The sequence below is a fragment of the Triplophysa dalaica genome, chromosome 15 (genome assembly GCF_015846415.1).
Source record: "Triplophysa dalaica isolate WHDGS20190420 chromosome 15, ASM1584641v1, whole genome shotgun sequence".
In the NCBI taxonomy this organism is placed as follows: Eukaryota; Metazoa; Chordata; class Actinopteri; order Cypriniformes; family Nemacheilidae; genus Triplophysa; species Triplophysa dalaica.
In genome coordinates, this window is record NC_079556.1 from 3,593,061 (window position 1) to 3,611,356 (window position 18,296).

An 18,296-nucleotide genomic window follows, 5' to 3' on the forward strand; every position below is an offset into this window, starting at 1 on the left:
TCCCACTTCATGGCTGAAGGGTTAAGCATCACTGGCCTTCGCTACCAAAGACCTACATTGCCATGGCAACCACAGGGGTCTCCTGCCTGAGTTCGTAAACCGATGACATCCTCCGTTTCAATAACGCCATCGATTACCGTGACCATGTTTTCACTGTGATTAAAGGTTGCCAGACTGCCGTGTCAGGAGCAAGGCCCATAATGCTGTTATCATCATTTACAAGAACGTGGCGCCTATGGCAGGTGGATTTTCTCTGCAATTACAGGGTTGAGCAAACAAACCGTCTTTGACAGAGACTGACCGGGTACCAGCAGATTCTCAATGTTATCAGCTGTGTGTCAGACAGTAGACACTCAGCCACAGAATAAAATCGTATCAGCAATCTGAAAAACAATGACGACTGAAGTCACATGTTTGCTTTCTCTGGCACGCTCTATACTTTCAGGTACTGTGTCAACATCAAAAGGTTTATTTTTCTCCAGGAAACGGCCATAACTATGACCAGCGTTCAGAACCAGCAATTTTAAATGCACTCTTCAAGTCACTGTTCAATTTCATGCCACTTCCAACAAAGCACTGACATTTCTTACAGCCTTTCCTTGAGCATTGGTTATACACAACTGATTTACAAGAGATATGCAAGACAGGACCTATTTTCTCCATTTTGAACAGAAGACCTTGAAAAGTAACATTAATCTTGATAAATAATCAATTAATAAAGAAAATCCTCATAATATAAAGAACAACATCGGGTTTATATTTATCATATCTTTGCATATGAAAGTCTGTTTATTTTATGTTGAGAGCAGCACAACGCTGCATGCGTTGAATCCGATGCCTCAAAAACAAAGTGCTTTCGCCCGCTGCTTTTATAACTGTGTACTTGCACGTTGGAGTCTCAGCTATAAAACACTATAATTACCCAGCGGATGATAATGAGTTAATTTACTGTCATCAACATGTCCTGCGGAACATAGTTTGAGTTAAGCTGCGATTATGCTGTCAGTCAAGAAAAAGCAGTTTTACTAAACCACAATATACTTGACTCAGGACCAAAAATCTCCTTTAATTCAACAGCAGTCTCTCATATGGGTTGCTGTCCAATAATATACACATAGGTTGGGGTATCATTTGAATCGTTGAAGACTTACAAGTATCTTGTTGCAATAATGTAAAACTATGGATACTTCAGTAAAATATGGTATCATTTTCATAAGGGCTTTTATTGAGGTATCAGCATATCACAAGTTAACACAGACACATTTCTGAAAATTTCTGTAAGAGTAATGCAAGTTTGATTTTATATCAAGTATCCGATTCCTAACCTTTCGATTATAGAACTGGGATTGACTTTCAAATCCCAACCTTATATACACACTTTTGTTAACAGAATAACAACATTATTCACATATAAAGGGAAATAAAGAATTGAGTTCTAGTTTTGGACGTCACGCCAATATTTTTAACCATTTGAAGAGGTAAATAGTCATGCGATCTGTCAATCTAAGAATTCATTGGTCGCATGCATACTTGCACCTTCTGTCGTGGTCAACCACTAGATCCAATCATCAAAACACTTGAAATGTTTTATAAACATAATATGCCGATAAATGACATGCGTCCTCATTAAGAATGCTGTTTGATGGCTTTGAGTGGATCACAGCGCAGGAAATTAATTGTATTACGCACACCACCTGCTCCTCACTGCAGTCGACAATTAAAAAAGCTCTCTTGCTATCACACGTTGCATCTTTGGACACCTCGATCATCACGTATAATGATGTGCACTCAAGAAACAAGCTCATTTACATACGGTCAGACATAATTAAACAGAGCTTATTACGTCTCTTCGGTTACTCAGACTGGATAGTGACCAGCACAGACGGCAACCTTTCATTTGCTGTATTGCGTCGTGCAATTATTTCTGCAGATCATTTCCTGCGGCAGCATTTGAACTTTGAATTTCAAAGTGAAGATTAACCTTTCGTCAACGTGTATTTTGCATTAAGCAAACCTTTAAACGTCAATGCCGATGCCTCATTGAAGTCGTTTTAGTGTTTTTTAACTATATCCACAAAAATGTCAACAACAATTTTGGCATCTTTATTTTCGGGGTGGTGCAGGGTTCAGTCTCACCTTTGCTGGATTAGTGATGGGTGGGAGGTCAAAGGGCACAGGAAAACCCTTGGAAGAGGTGGAGGCAGGAAATGTGCTCACGTTCTGACAACGAGAAGACATATAAAACATATGCATTTCTATAGTGAATTCACTGTGTTTTTTTCCAAAGGAAGCTGGTTAAAGAAAAAAACAGGACAAAAGAGGCCTATTTATGCTAACCCTCTGTGAACCGCACTTCAAGTCTATCCACGATGTCCATAAACCCAACAATATTTAAAGGCCAGCCAAGCATCACGCTGTAATGAGAACACACTGCATTCTCTCATCCTGCATCCTGTGGAAAAGTCAGAGAGTAAAGCTTGACTCAGGAAAGCTAAGCTTTCATTTGTGTGTCAGCTATAAAGATGGAGGGGGCTGAATATATTTAAAGGGCAGTGGGGAATATATCACGTATACTTATGGAGGAGACTTCATCCTTTTATTTGTGTATGGACTGCCCCTAACCTGACAGCACCTTTTAGAAAAAGTACAGACCCACGCGCGTGCAGACACACACATCACTAAAATATTGGTCTGTACATGTTTTCTATGTAATATATAGATGCTTTATCGATGTGAAAAAACGGACACGTTTTTGAGAGAGGACATAAAGGATTTCTTTTAATTAAAAAAGCACAAACCGGAAGGAATAACGCAAGAGGTTAAGGTATGGCTCATCACAGAACATCAAATATTTATTACACTATAATGTTTACATGCCAATTTTTGAGCAATATGGACTGCAAAGGATGTGACAATTTTGAAAGCGGCACTTACTTGACTTGACTAAATCATTCCAAGTCTTAAGTGGCACAAGAACATTTTTAGTAATCGCCCAAAACACATTGTGCAAAATTACAGATTTTTCTATATTAAGTAAATATTAAGTAAAGATCATGTTCCATGAAGATCTTTTTAAATTTAAATGTAAATTTTTAAAACCGTAAATGTATAAATTTTTTATTTTTGTGAGCGGATGGCCTGCTACAGTGGCTCTGATTAACAACTTCAAAGGCGATTTTCTCAATACTTTGCTTTTTGCACTCTCAGATTCCAGTTTTGTAAACAGTTGTTGTTTGGCCAGATAATGTCCTATCCTAACAAACCATATATCAATAGAAAGCTTATTTCTTCAGCTTTCAGATGATGTAAAAATATCAATTTCGAAAAATTTACCTTTAAGACTGGATTTGTCACCCAGGGTCACATTTCGTCACTGTCACCTTGTATGTCCAAATTTGCAGTTTTTCAGGAAATGCACTTTTTTTTACATACTGTGTTGTTAAAGTTGACAAGCCCTTTTAAAAATATTTGTGGGTAGATATTTGCACAACGCAGTGACAAACATAACGGGTGACTTATAATAATGATTTATGGGAAGAAGAAAAAATCATGAAATATGGAGGTTTCAGAAGGACAGCAGCGATATACTATATATAATGTATAAAATGCATAAGTATATTGTATACATTTTTGAACTCAAACTTCCAGGAGAATCTCAGTTGTTGGCGTTAACACGGATAAACTGTGTTCATGTCTTTGTATATTAGTGGTTGGATAACATCATTGAAGTTGACGTGGAGTAACATCATGAGTTAATAATTAAAAATGTATCTGCATTAATATTCAACCCGCATCAGACAGACCGTATTGACAGAATATAATGTATGTGAATGGTTCAATACTGCAGAAAACAATGACATTACATTTCTTGCAACACGCTGATTGTTTTTGTTTTAATAAACAATAATAACTTGATACACTTGTTGTAGGTGTCATTCTGTAAATGCAGTTGTTGTTGCATGACATAGGGTTGAAATTGTGACTCCATATAAAATGTGGCATAATTTTTGATTTCTTTAAATTAATCTCAATTCAGCTTAACTGCTTTGTGACAATACAGCTAGAAAAAAACAATGTACAGGACAAAATAAATTAAAACCTCCCCCTTGGAACAAATGAGTCATTTAAAACTTTAGAGAAAGTGGCACAATATGTTTTTTTTTGTTTAATGGCTCTAGTTTTTAGGTATAAAAAGGGCTGGTTAGATCACTAAAAAAATATGATATTTGATAACCGACTTAATTGGTGCGTGATGATACAGCGCAATTAAAGAGATGTGCTGTTGAACTAAGGATGTTATCTAATGCCAAACATCTTAACAGAACTTTTTAGAAGAACAACAATTAAAAGAATCATTTGATTTGGAAACTAATTAAAAAGTGAATGCAGGAAGACAACAAGAACGCGCCTCATTATAGAATACAGTTATACAGTTGAAAAAATAACTTGAATAGTCAATAGGCAGCCTCAATTGTATATGAAGCCTGTAACTAGGACATTTTGTATTTAATTCATAGTAATATAAGTTAAAAAAGCAACCAAGAATTCAAACGTCTATTATACAAAAATGTAATCTCAATAAACATACAAAGTTAAAAGGAAATAGGAAAGCCACTGTGCGTTTATCGCTGGTTTATTATGGGTCCATTATACTGTACTGAAACTCTGTGAGCAGTCAAAACTCAAGGGAACACGGATGACTCAGTCATCATTATCAAACTGCTTAAATACGTCTCTGAGTTGTCCATAAATTATTTCCAGCAAGAACTAACCGTGACATAAACAAGATTGTGTTAACGTGAAACAAAGCTGCTTCGGGCCACGAGCAAAGAACGCATCCCTTCTGAATAAGAGAGCACAAGCAATCCTCTTTCAAACTCGTACTGTCCCCCCCTCGTTTTTTCCACGGGAGAGAACCGAACCATTCTGTTGCTTAGCAACTTTTGAAGACTACCCTGACAACAAGGACAAATTACCCCGTGAGTACGTGAGCGCTACACAAAAGCTCTATCTCTCTATATATGGAGAAAAAGGAGATGTACTTTCAGACATTATCTACAGTATTGACACAGAGACAATAGTTCTCAAAAACGTGCAGATACTCTGTGGAGGGTGCAGTCACCAACACTATCTGATGAAATTGTCACATTCACTCTTCATCTCAAGGCAGAAAACTGGGAGAAGGTTTAATTCAACATTAGCTGCAATCCGTTACTTTTTCACTAACAAGTTATTGATATATTATCTCTTTAGCATAGCCCAATTCACAACAGTAAGATAAAAACAATGATTTATAATTTGAACTGTCGGGTATCATTTTATAAGACATGTCAGTCTGACGTCATTTGACTTCAACCCACATAAAGTTAAAGTCGGCATGAAACGGAAGTACTATTGTTTTTTCTACAGTAACGTGATGTATATCCAAGAGAAACAACTTCTGAAATAGAAAAAAATGTAGGGCTGAAATTGATTTCTTTCATGGAGTACTGATTGGAACGTTAAAATGGGGGTGTTGCCAACAAAATATAGATTTGCAGTCATTGCAGACCTGCCCTCGTGCCATTCCTCATGACCAGAAGTAAAGAGAGCTCTTGTCGAGGGGGGGAGGTTAACGTTTTTGATTAAAGATTACAAGTGCAAATGGATTTTTTTAATAATGATGTGCATGGATAAATATTTTAAAATGAATACTGCAACACTGTGTAAATCAATTTGAAATTGACATTTTTTTTTAATGCCGACATTAAGTACCTCAAGTAACCTGCAATTTTTAAAACAGAGATGGCCATAGAGGGGCAAAAGTAAAACAATGCTGTGTCTTGCTTAGTGTCTAAAATCTAGCTGAAAAAATATTTTATTATTATTAAAGGACCCTGTATTTTGCTGTTTTTGAGGCTTTAAATATGTTTTTTGAGGTGTTTAACAATGGATGTTCATGTTTCACCACAGTCCTTCTAACAAAATGACAGATTTTTTCCGGCCTTTATAAAGTCCCTCCTACCAAAAGCTATGATTGAGAAAGCTGACCAGGTCTATCGTGATTGGTTCCCCGCTTAGAGGGTTGTGTGTGTGTGTGTGAAGATGTCTCACCCATATCATATCAGCGAGCTTACGCTTCTCATTCTGTTGTGATTGGTCGGTGCCCCTGTCAGTGCACGTGTATTCATAAACTTTGGCTTTTAGCAATAAACAGTGACAACGGCATCAACTTCACTTAATAAGTTAATACATACGGATTGATCGTAGTGTATCAGAGGTCTGCTAGTGCATGTGCAAACGTCGATCTTTGTTAGAGATCGCGAATTGTTTCCCTACTATGGCAAAGGGAAATGACACCAGACCGAATGGTGTCAGACCGGTTATGTACTAATAACAGAAGCGTTAGTTTTGCCTTTTATATTGGACCCGAGTTGGATAATAAAACAAGCAGATTGATCAGGAGACATTTGCAAGCAGGACTTCAAAGGACGCTTTATAGAAGTGTTTAAGAGATAAGCGCACACACACACACAATATCAGTGTATTACACAGAACAGCTTCCCCAGCCGATGTTAAAGTCATGGAAGCTGTATTTGATCGTTAGTTATCTTAGATTGTGTGTAGCCTCATTCTTATTAGCAGCTGTAGGACTGTGATGAAAGTGAAAGTAGATTAGCGCGTAGCTCAGTCAAATGTTTACAATCTCTGATAACCGAACACCACTCCTGTGTCTCTTCCTCTTCTCTAAGCAAGGCCTCGCCCATTTTTGGCATATTCCTTTAGGCGGAGGTTATTAATAAAACTCGGAATAGTGACATCATGTACCCGGGAAGTAGAGGACTGTAGTCCGATCCAGCTCTTCTCTGTAGTCCTTGAAAAGCAAATTCTGTTAAAGACAATATCTCGCTTGGCACTGAACTTTGAGCTTTATCATTTTGCTGGTAATGTTTATGCTCTAACAACAACATCACACACTAACTAAAGATTGAAAAATGGGATTTCGTGGTATGGGACCTTTAAATACGGTTTCATCAGATACACGTGCGTGGCTCGAAGTTAACCTTGAGTCTATGTTTGCTCATTCAATATGGTTAGAGATTATAACTGTATATTTAATATTAATAATATTAATTTTTTGATAATAATACGTTTATTTTATATAAATTGTATTAAAATATATTAAAGCTACCCATCAGTTATTGATTCTTTGCTGAGGTCTACCTGAAGTTTAGTTTGGCCGTCATAATATTTGATTATGTTGTTGCTGCTGAAACTGTCTATGGTAGTCTAAAGTATAGGGAAAATACTTAGAATTGTTTCTAAACCTTTTTTCACATGTGACTATGTGCACATGTGACATTCACGGGGCATCTCCATAGCGGGAAATCAGCTATCACATGTTTAAGCTGTTTAGCTAGCCGGAGGTGGATCTGAAATGTTTTTGATCAGCTCTGAAACACAAACACCATTTTATAATGATCTGAAGAACTGAGTTAAGTCACAAGACTCACAAAGGCTGAAGGTGGGTAGAAAACTCCCAGCTCATAGGAACGCACCATCATCTGGGTGTTGTTCTTCTCCAGAGCGCCCCAGGCAGCTTTGGACAAATTGGCACTGTGGAGGACACCGCCAGGCAAATGTCACCAAAGTCATCTCTCGCACACATCATCTAAAATCACCTGCCAACTAAACAAGCATTAAGCATGACAAAGCTTTGAAGCTCATTTTTCTGAGACTCCGTTCACTAAATAATTAATGCTGTTTGGTCTCAGAAGTAAAAAAGTGACAGGCTGTGCCTGGAGGCTTCACATCCACTGCAGCCTATAATCTACATTACATTAAAAGATGGTGAATTACTCAGCGCTGCATCTGACATGACCCACCTACAGACGCCGCTCACAGACCCCTGCAGTCTTCCTGTGCCCTTTCACCACCATTAAAGACAGCGCTCAGAGACAAACTGCAAGAATGGAGGATATTCATACTGGATGGAGATGTAAATCAATTGCCTGACCTCGGGAGATTCAAGTATTGCAAGATCCACCATATGAATATTTTTTCTAGATGGCATTAAAGGGGTGCATGTTTTTTGAAAGTACATGAAATTAGAAAATCTTGTTTGGTTTTCTAGCTCATTTCTGGCAAACTAACCAACATGCACGCTGCACTTAAGATGCTATTCTTGGGTCTAATTTGAAAGATAATCAAAGGAAAAACATCATTGTGTTTTATAGCCCGACTGGCTCTCGTGCGTTCTTCTTTACCACCAAGACAGGTCTTTACCGGCCTTGATCGCCTGTAAAACAAGCTTAACATATGCGTCAAAGGTCCAGAGTCCGTCAATTAAATAACCCACCCGTCCACCTAAATATAACCTTCAGTCAATTATAAGATAAATGTTAATGTGATTTTACAGGAAAGGGTTTTTATGATTTTGCAGCTAAGAAATGGCCAATAAAAAAGGACTTGAATAAACAAACATGTCAAGCATATGTTACATAAATATACGTTTATAGTTCACAAGGAACTTCTATGAGTGGAGTGCTATCAACACCACATATATACACATCATACAGAGATCATAGAGAACACGCCAGCCTTCTGTCGAGAGCGTGATTTTGGCAGCTATGAGCAGCTCTCTGAGGAACAAAAGAGCAGAAATGATGCAGATCTCATTCCACTCTGTATCATCGCAACACATTCAAAGCAAAAAAATCTCATATGCACTGTCAACAAAACCTTACGTAATCACCTTTTAACCATCTATTAAAATGTACATTTCATTCATAAATGTGTGCCTGTTTAGTAGCGCTGCATCGCATCATTTGGTAAAAACTAATTATCATAATTATTTTGTCAAACTGTGCAAACTGAGAACAGATAAACATTTGTCATTTTATATTGCTGCTTCTGACATATCAAAGCTTCAAAGAAGCAAACAATCTTCGAAGGATAAAATGAAAACATCAGCTCTCATGTTCAAAAATCCAGACTAAATGTTTATTTAAATTGCAGTATTTTGAGGTCTAAATAAAAAAGTTATTTTTCTTCCTGTAGCTCAGTTGGTAGAGAATTGTTTAATAAAGATAAGGTCACGGGTTTGATCTCTAGGGAACCCAATTCCTAATAAAAATAAATTTGGATAAAAGCATCTCACAAATGTATAAATGTAAAATTGCAAAAACTCATTATAAAGTCTAAAAAAAATTGGACTTTAAAAGTATTAAAGGGACAGGTCACGTTCAAAATGAAAATTCTGTTAGTCATTTTAAACCTCTGTGATTTTCCTTCTTCTGTGAGATCACGTTGGATATACAAAAGACGATATTTTGAGAAGATATAAAAAACCATTGGTTCCCATTGACTTCTATTGTATGGACACAAAGCCAATGCAAGTAAAAAAACTTGCGGACCTTTTTTCAAAATATCATCTTTTGTGTTCTGCAGAAGAAAGTCATGTCATGCAGGTTTGAAATGACAAGAGGGCGTTAAAAAAATGATGACAGAAGTTTCAATTGAAGGTAAACTATTCCTTTAATAAAAAAGTATTGTGCATTGAGGTTTGAAGTTAAAGATGTGTTGCAATTGGGTGTCCAAAAAAACTGCTTAAATTATTAATACTTTCTAGAAAGCATCACACCTATTTAATAAACTTCAAAGACATTTATTAATCCCAAAATTCCAACTGAGTGTCGACATTTTGGGACCTTTATGTGCTTTTATGAAATGTTTGTTTTATTTTTTTAAAATATGGGCATGAGGGAAGATTATGAGAAAATATTAATAAAAAAATGTTAATACTCCTTTGGGATTGCAATGAAATCAGTAAATACCAAACAAATCAAGTCTCTGTTGTCTACAACCTTCTAACAAGGAACCAGTTGTGTGAAGTCTGCCCAAACCCTCATGATGATGTGTTTCAGAGCGTACTGTAGACGGAGAAGAGAGGTTTCGGTCTGATTGTTGCCAGTATTCCGGCACGAAAGCAGATTCCGACATCTCCCGAGCTGAAGTGTGGAGTGAGCACTCCAGAGAGAAACAGAGATTAAATCTGTATTGCAATGGGCACATCTCTGATCACTTAGCAAAATCGAGGCGAGCAGTAAAATAGCTTATTTATGGTGATCATAACTTAAAACCAAGGGATGGGAAGCCTATTGGAGCAATTTTATAAGGAGCAATTTTATAAGGAGCAATTTTATAAGGAGCAATTTTATAAGGAGCATTAAGGAGCAATTTTTGGGTCAGATGAGTCTTGGGAAAGGCAGCTGTGTGGATTCTGGGGTTTTGCAGTGAAGTCTTTCAGGAGAATATTTATGGTAAAAGACTAAAAGCCATAATTTGATGAGTATACTGTCAAAGTGTGTTTTTTTATGGATAGGTTAATAACAAAACAGAACTTACTGGAAGTATGAGTGAAGCTAAAGTTGTTTTTGTGCGGTCCGTATACTGTTTGGTAAAGATCTCCCAGCTGCAAGAATAAAAACATGCAAAGTGGCTTGTCAATAAAACGCCCGCGCAGGTGTTCAAAACATATTTTATTCCAGAGTTAAAGAACAAATGGTACCTGGATAACAATCTAAACTGGTTCTCATGTTTTCCACAGGTGGATTAATCTAGAAGAAGATGGTTTTACAGAAAGAATTGATCAAGTTTTGGAAATTCAATTCCTGATCTACAAAGGATGTGTCTGTCTGTCTTTCTGTCGGTCTGTCTGACTACAAGTGTGTTAACAGGCCTGATTTGACTCATGACAACATGGACTCTAAGGTTGTATAAATGCCCTTTACTGAGATCTTTAACATTTATCAGTAAACTAACACTTTAGAATTTGACCTGATACTAGTTTTTACAATCTTCTTATAACTATTGAAGCAGCAATATGCAACTCTTCACCTTACCTCAACATTTTAAACTTATAATAAAGATGTATAATTTGAGCTCTAAGGATTCATTTCACAATAAATATTAGTTTGACATCATTTGGCTTCAACTCATCTTAAGACAGATAGGGTGAAATTAGGTAAATTGAGACTTCTTGATAATCAGATTTTCTTTCTGTAAAGAAAGTCAACCTCAAATTAAAGGAACAGTTCACCCAAAAATGGAAATTCTGGCATCATTTACTCTCCCTAAACCTGTTAACTGTCGGAGCCCTTTTTGAGGCTACACATGAAAACGCATGTTGGAACTAAAATGGTGGTAACTCATGAATTCTTTGAAATACAGACTCACGTTTGGTCTCGTTTGAAAATAGAAAAGTAGCTGATTATTGATTAAAAAAACCACAAACACACACAAAAAAATTAAAGGTATGTTGTTAGGTTTATTGTAAAAAATTAATTAAAAAGTTTAAGTTTTTCTTTGATAATATACATTAAAAAAATATGGGTCGCAAAAAGATAACAAAAAATCTAAGCACACTCTTTATAAAAAAGAATCAATTACTCTCCCTACATAAATTATAAAAAAAACACCAAAAAAAAAACTTACAATTTCCATAGTTTGTCATGATTCGATTAGAAATTAATATTGCACAATATTGATGCAAACCTAGGTGTCCCGTATACGGAACGGGTGACAGTTAACAGGCTACGTTGTTCCATATCTGTAAAAAAATATTGTTTTGAGAAAGGTATTTGAAAGAATGCTCGTGACCAAACAGTTATTGGCCACCGTTGACTATCATAGTAGTATTTTTTTTATACATTTATTTGTTCTTTTAAACACAAAAGAAGATATTTTAAAGAATTTAGGAAAGCAAACAACTCTGGGGCACATACTTTTATTTTTGGGTGAACTGTCTCTTTAATGTTTTGAACAAAGATGGCGATATAGAAACAAAGGTCACCGATTACCCTGTACTTCTTATTGCACCGTGCAAAGTGCACAAATTAGCTCAATGAACTGGGTTCACTCGTTCAAAACTGCATTACTCACAATAGAGATCGGAAAAGAAAAGCACTTCCTGCATATGTGCTCTTTAAATGACTACATTTGGTATGTCTGGATAATTGCCTCTCTCCTGAACGGTGAGAACAGAATCATCCCAGTAGCTCAATAGACTTTCTGATAGGGCTAATTATACAAGTCCTTGCTTTTTAAGAGATGGCACGGTGCCATTAATATCCTCGTTCACCATCATCTTCTCTGTGTCTTGACTTTTCAACTGACATTTAACAATAGATGCATTGGATAGAAATCAATCGTCTGTCCATCCATCAGAGCAGATATTGTTATGCAAATAGCAGGACTGGATTCTTGTAACGAAAAGAACCCGAAACTCTGTGAAGGGAGACGTTTTTTGTAAACTGGCCTTCAAGTATCAAAAATGAGAACATGCTGTGAATGCCGATTGCTAGTTAAAAATGTGAGATGTTAATAAATTTCAAAGCATATTGAAATTTACTCCAAAATGTGGCGTCTTTGCTCATACAAGCGGAAAAAGGCAGACGATACTTGATTTTATTCTTATTAAATCCAAGACACAATATAGGGCTCATTTACACTGATAGACAAACAATCTGGTAGGGGAATATGCGACCGTTGTAATCGTAAAACCCATCAGGGCACGTCATTCCTAATCCAAACAAGGTACAAGGAGCAGTTTTTTCCCACACTGTTTCAGTTTGCTCTGCAGGAGCCGTTGCAAACACTCACCAGGAGCATCTGTGGTTGTGAGCTGGGTAATGATTTCTCTGCTTTCCCCAGCGTGGTCAGGGTATGCTGGAACTCAGCTGCCAGCCATTTAGTCTTATCAAGACCCATAGAGCCGATAGTGGAAAACTGACCAATCACAGGGCACCGCTCTTTGTTCTGAATGGGACGTGTGTGTTCGGTGAGCAACTACGAAGAAAAGAAAAAACATGTTTAGTTATGTTTATGTGAGCAGATAGTTTCTAAAGTCCTACCTGGAATGTAAACACCAATGTGTTGTGGCACTGTGGTTTTGCTTCAGATATGACAAAAAACGGATGATCGTACAAAAGTGAACAATAATACCTTTAAAATCAAAATTACAGTAAGCCAATAATTGATTATACCAAACACACTGCAAATGACATGCAACCTCTCAAATAAGAATGAACCTGTATACAATGTAATATTTTATAAGGTACATTATGTACATTTTTTTAAGTTAAAGAAAATTGCGTTATTATGTTTATGTTTTTTTATTTTTGATATGCAACTTCTCTGTGTTGATTTTACCAAATGACAATGTTTGGTTGGATGCATGACCTTTTAACCTCTTCCATTTTGTTGTTATTACGGTTTGATTTATCTGTGTGTTTTAACTGAAAACAATTGTATTGATTTATGATTATATTTTATTATTTCACTGCCCTCCTTCTGTCAGCTTGTCTCTCCATATTTCGTGATTTGTTTCCCCATAAAACATTATTATTCGTCACCATTCACGTTTGTCGCTGGGTTTTGTAAATATCTAACCAATTATATTTATTAAAAAGTGCTTGTCAACTTTTACAATACAGATTTTCATAATTTAAAATGTGTTTTTTCCATTTCCTGAAATGCAGCCAATCTGGACGTCTGCGGTTTCGGAAGGAAAGCGACCATTTGCATAAGCGATTTTTGACTCCTGCTGTTTGCGAACAGATCAAAAATTTGAGTGAGTCATGCCCACTGATGTACCATAATCCTTGAGTTGTTAACAGTCTGCTCAAATGTGATTCAAACATTCATTTTTTAAACGGCTCTTTGATATCAGATCTATGAGACTTTTTTCAGCAGATGGTAATTTCTCCTGGTACAATTGCCAAGCCAATCTGACACTTTACGCTGCCTGTGTGATCTGAATTCCCTTAACAAATGAAGGAAAGAAGTCAAAATCTCAGAGGCGTTCTCACATCGCTTTTTATGAGCATCGATCATTCTACTGCCAGGGGAGAAAACTGAAGCACCGACGGCAGGTGAAATGGCACACAAAACAACCTTTCACAATATTAAATGGCCCCACTTTTCCATGGCAGATCCTTGATATGTTCCTGGAGTTGAACCAATGAGAAACACAAAAAATACATAAAAAGTGATACTATATTGCATGTTCCTAGATGATGAGCACATGTTAGCCATATGTTTTTTCCTAAGTAGCCGGTTCTTGAAATTGCACAATGGATAAGTTTTGCCATTAGTCGAATGTCCGGTTATATTATTACTCCATGGATGCACAATTAATTATCAGCCATATCGGTATCGACCGATAAATAGTAATTTTTTATGTTATTGGTATCCGCCGATAATAAAATTAGGCCGATATATCATATAATTTTACTGAGGTTTAATGTTTGCACACGACACCTTTATCTTTTTTAAAAGGTATGTGTGTTTCATTTACTTTTAGCAAGCCTTGAGGCGAAGGAGCATTATAACACAGCATATGTAAAAATTGTCAACCATTTGTTTTTGTTGTTGTGAGTGGTAATATTGTTAAATTTGTATTATTCTTGTACAGAAAATAGCATCCTGCAGGAGTTATAAGTGTGCCCTTGCACAGATGTGATAGCATTAATGATGCTGATTGTGAGCCCTCCTCTGGGAACCACTTGCCCTGTTAGTCGTGGTCTGACGCGCCGACTCTAGTCTATTTCGATACTGTATATCAGCCATATATCAGTTATCGTCTTTCAATGTTTAAGAATTATCGGTTAGCGTCTAAAATGTACATATCGGTGCATCCCTAAAGTCTACCAATGAATTTTCATGACCTTTTCATTCATTAATAGATAAGGATTTTTAGAAATCATATTAGAGATATTTTCTGAGTCAAATTACATATGTATGTCATGCATTCTGAATGAATAGATTTAAATGTATTACTGCACAAATGGTAGACAGACTAATGCACTCACAAAGAATCATACAGGTATACTGCACAATTTGAAATCTTTTTATTCACTACTGAAATGTCCATGACCTTTTCATGCCTGGAAGTCTTAAATCTGTCAAATCCATCCCTTAGATCACCGTGGAAACCTAAAATATCATGCCACCTTATCCTAGATTTAAATACTGTATCTTTCATTTGCAGAATGTCAAACCGTGTTTCTGAGAGATCATGCTGTTTGATGCGTTCAATCCAGTCGGCGAGCTCTGGAGCCCGGTATGCCTCCAGGTATACCAGCAGGTCTCTTTTAAAGTTGGTTGGGGACTCCCTTGCTTTTCCCGGACTTCCCTAAGGTAATCTGGGGTATAGCGGACTCATCCATAATATATATTCATCCATAATAATAGATTCTTCTGTCAAGCTACAAAAAAAGACCAAAAAAGCATTACATGAACTGAACACATAGAAACGTCTCATTTTGTGTTCCATGGAAAAGAATTACTGACCATGTTCAAATAACATTATGAAACATTTCAGGGGGAAGTCCTTTAAAGGGATAAATATCAACATTTTCTCATCATTTATTCACCCTCATGTTGCTCAGAACTGATATAACTTTGTGGAACTCCAAAGAAGATATTTTGAGAAATGTCACAGGGGTTTTGTATCCACACAGTCAATAGGGGCCAGTGTTATTGTTTGGCAATATTCTTCAAAATTCTTGTGTTTTGCAGAGACAAGTCGTACTGGTTTGGAAAATATTATGGCGAATAAAAGATGAAATTCAGGGGTGAACTATCTCTTTTAAGCTTTGTAAATACCATAAACAAAACGTCCCCACTATGCGACAGGGATCACATAAATTGATGTTCTGAGAAATTACAGTATTCCTGTTTTTCCATCAATAGAAAAACTATCTTTAAAAAGAAAAAATCATGAAATATAATGTATATGATTTCTGTGCCACTAGTTTGAACAAACAAAAATGGCAAAAATAAGCAGCTTTCACGCAGGTTTTGCCATCGAGTGCCTTGAGAGAAATCGTTCCGCACAAAACTCAAGGCAGCGTGAGAGACATGTTAATATGTTAGTGTCATGCTGACAGGAAGGTTTGGATAACGCCACACAACCACAATGTTTACACTTCACTTGGAAATCACCTACCTATGACTCCCCATTTACTTTCAAACACATCACCTTCAATTGACACCATGAACAGTTAAGGATTACAGATGATGCACAAAAAATTACTTTCCGAAGAAATGCAAGTGGACATATTTGACATGCTCAAAAGAAAATGCTAAAATGTTCGGCAGCAGGTGCAGCTTTCGCTGTGTCAAGGCTTTTACATTCTATGAGAGGGTTTTTTAAACACGTGCAAAACAGATCTAGATTTTCCTTGAGAACTCAAATTACTCCAGATGAGAGGAGTGTAAGGACTCGTCCTAACAGACTCCCTGAGGCTCTATAAGAACAAATCAATGTGGATTCGGATTGGAACCGTTACAAATAAAGACTGGAAAAAACGGTCTCAGACATGAGAGGCGGAGACCGTCGCGTTTAGGCATAATAAATAGACTAGTTTGGAAGACAAAATAACATATTTTGAGTGGTCCACACAATGGAAGTCAATGGGGGTCAATGTTGTTTGGTTACCAACATTCTTTAAAATATTTTAGTGTTCTAGATTAGAAAGTCATGGAATTACATCAGGATGAATTCATTTTTGAGTGAACTATTCATGTAATATCTCACAGCGTAGTTTCAGCCTGCAGCAGAATCTCATTGCAATTCGCAACTATCTCAAGAGGTGGCTATTCTCATATGAATTTGCTATTCCCATTTCATTCATATGTTTTAGCACAACCTACTCTCACGCTGATGTTGGAGAGGTTTAAGAGTAGATCTTTATTATTGCTTCGTTCTAATCTCTTTTTTGTATTTTTCTAATAATCTATATTTTTGCATGATTCACATTGTATGATTTCATACGAATAAGCCACTTCGTGAAAAAATGTAATGACGTCTGTCTGAACTGATTTTGGACTAGAAATCCTGGTTAAATAAATGTCCCAATATACTTTATCATACACATTGTTTGAGTATGTTTAAAGCAGAGAGTTTAAATATTAAGGAACTCAATTTAGGTATTTTATTTACTTCCACAGCTTAATGTGGGTAATACCCTAACCACCACCAGACACATACTTTTGGACAAAATGTATAATGGAATTCTGTTCCTATAATGTACATTGCAAATAAACTTGAATCTCTTACTACTGTATCTGAAAGCAATTGTTACTTCATTAGCAATCACTCTGACCTGCCTGGTATCCTCATCTGGTATAAATATAACATTATGTAGAACAATTTATTAATGGCACTTAAATCTTGACTGATAAGCCATTATTCCATGCAGCTAATTCATAGCCATTTCAGGTCAAAGTATAACAGCACGATTGGTTTATTGTGATTCGTGAAGCTCTTTTTAGGAAACATAAGCTTAATTTCAATTTACTCTGAGTGTCTTCGCTGTGTTGTCATAGCAACAGACAAGTGTGTCATTAAGACTAGCAAGCGCACTACTTCTGTTTCAGAAATGAAATAAATGTTGTTGCAGTCGGCAGATGTGCGACTTCAAAAGAGAGCGAAACGTAAAAAAAGTGAAGAGGCTATTTCTAAATTGATCGTCCCATCGTGTCTGATGTTTCCATTCACTGGGTTCATTCTCGTGAGTGCAATAAGATTTGGTATCTGGCCCCTCTCATTACACGAGTACCCTAACCTGTCTCTTCTGGTACCAATCGGCTCGGATGAGGTTGGAGGTAAGAATGATGACTCTGAATCCTTCTTCGTACCACAGCAGCATCATTTTCCTGCAAAAGGTGACCGTGTATTTAAAACAGCTCATTTTAAGTATTAACATTCATTTTATCATAACACTCTCTATGTGTCTTTTAAGAGCATAAAACACTACCTTTACAATCTAGAGACACATTCACAGAGAATTATCTGACATAATAAGATCTAAAAGCTTATTACTAAAGCATTGTTTTTTAAGTATCACAAGAACAGCACGAATTGGCCTATAAAACTTGTTTTGTGCTATGCAAAACGTTTATTTTTGTACTTTGACCTTTTTCTTTATTTAGATATCGAGATTTTTATTTTATTCAAATTATTATCGAATAACAAAAGCAACTTGATTTGGTCGTTTGGAGTCAAAAATGCTTAATCTGGCTGTGGCTCCTTCTGCTGTCTGTTGTTGAATAAAACATGAAACTTCTTTGGAGAGAAAACAGTACTTTAGGAATACATCACATTAAAATTCAATACTGTGCCTGTTTAACATTTAACTTCAACTCATCACAACAGATGCTCGTCTGATAATCTGCACATCCACATGAGGGGTTAAAACTCTCTAGAGAAGCTGGAGTACTACATTCTCTATGCGTTATACTGACTGCTC

At 36.5% G+C, this 18,296-nt stretch overlaps 1 pseudogene; it reads right to left on the reverse strand.

Moving 5' to 3' along the window:
• Positions 1-2,103: 2,103 nt before the first annotated feature.
• LOC130436714 (tyrosyl-DNA phosphodiesterase 1-like) lies at positions 2,104-17,699 on the reverse strand (annotated as a pseudogene).
• Positions 17,700-18,296: the final 597 nt, after the last annotated feature.